Below are 1,500 nucleotides of genomic sequence, written 5' to 3'. Positions count from 1 at the left end.
TAAGCCCAGGAGTTAGAGGTTTCTGTGAGCAGTGTGAGCAGCACTCTACTGAGGGTGATAAAGTGATAACTCTGTGTATTAAAAAAAGAAGAAAGAAAGAAAGAAATATACACGGGTGGGTGGCTTATGCCTATGATCTTTTTTTTTTTTTTTTTTTGGTTGCAGCCGTCATTGTTGTTTGGCGGGTCCGGGCTGGATTCGAACCCGCCACCTTAGGTGTACGTGGCTGGCGCCTTAGCCGGTTGAGCTATAGGCACCGAGCCCCAAAGATTTCTTAGGCAAGAAAAAAAGTGAAACCATAGCCTAATGAAAACTTGGGAAGCTGTCTGAGTAACTTTGATGTTAGAAGGCATCATAGTCCAGATTTGATGTTAGATATAGGCTTGTAGTAACTAAATGTAAAATGTTGGGGCTAGATCTTGGTTTCTAAATACCATTCTTCAATAAAAGGACCCAAGGCTCCTTAGAGAAATGGCTGATTCTACGGATAGGGCAGGGAAAATACAAGATGATCTTATGTATCAGATAGCAATAAAGTGTTAAAAAAACATGCACATATAAAATAAAAGACACAGGGAGCGGGTGGCGCCTGTGGCTCAGTGGGTAGGGTGCCAGCCCCATATACAGAGGGTGGCAGGGTCAAACCCAGCCCCAGCCAAACTGCAACAAAAAAAAATAACCAGACATTGTGGTGGGCACCTGTAGTCCCAGCTACTCGGAGGCTGAGGCAAGAGAATCGCCTAGGTTCAGGACTTGGAGGTTGCTGTGAGATGCCATGGCATTCTACCGAGGCTCAGTGGTTACGATGCCAACCACATACACCCAAGCTGGCGGGTTTGAACCTAGCCTGGGCCTGCTAAACTAAACAACAATGACAACTACAATAAAAAAATAGCCAGGCGTTTTTTTTTTACTGATTTGAACTTTTTCTTTTACTTATTTATTATGATGGGTGCCTGTAGTGCCAGCTACTTGGGAGGCTAAGGCAAAAGAATCACTTAAGCCCAAGAGTTTGAGGTTGCTATGAGCTGTGACGCCACAGCACTCTACTGAGGGTGACATAGTGAGACTGTCTCAAAAATAAATAAAAAAATAACACAGGGAAAAATGCACATATCATTCATTATAGGAGCCAATTTGAAAGAGCTCCCAATGACCACAGGTGGGATGTGAGCAACAAAATAATGCAGTAGTGCATTATAACCCACATAAAAAATAAATATAGGATGGGCATGGTGGCTCACACCAGTAATTCTAGCACTCTGGGAGGCTGAGATGGGTGGATTGCTTGAGCTCAGGAGTTTGAGACCAGCCTGAGCAAAAGCAAGACCCTGTCTCTACCAAAATAGAGAAACTGGGGCAAGAGGATTGCTTGAGCACAAGACTTGGAGGTTGTTGGGTAGCACGTGTGGCTCACTGGGTACGGTACTAGCCCCATCTACTGAGGGTGGCGTGTTCAAACCCGTCCCTGGCCAAACTGCAACAAAAAAATAGCCAGGC

The sequence above is a fragment of the Otolemur garnettii genome, unplaced genomic scaffold (genome assembly GCF_000181295.1).
Source record: "Otolemur garnettii isolate 467f Iridium unplaced genomic scaffold, OtoGar3 scaffold00043, whole genome shotgun sequence".
NCBI lineage: Eukaryota > Metazoa > Chordata > Mammalia > Primates > Galagidae > Otolemur > Otolemur garnettii.
Note: the sequence above shows the minus strand (reverse complement) of the source record.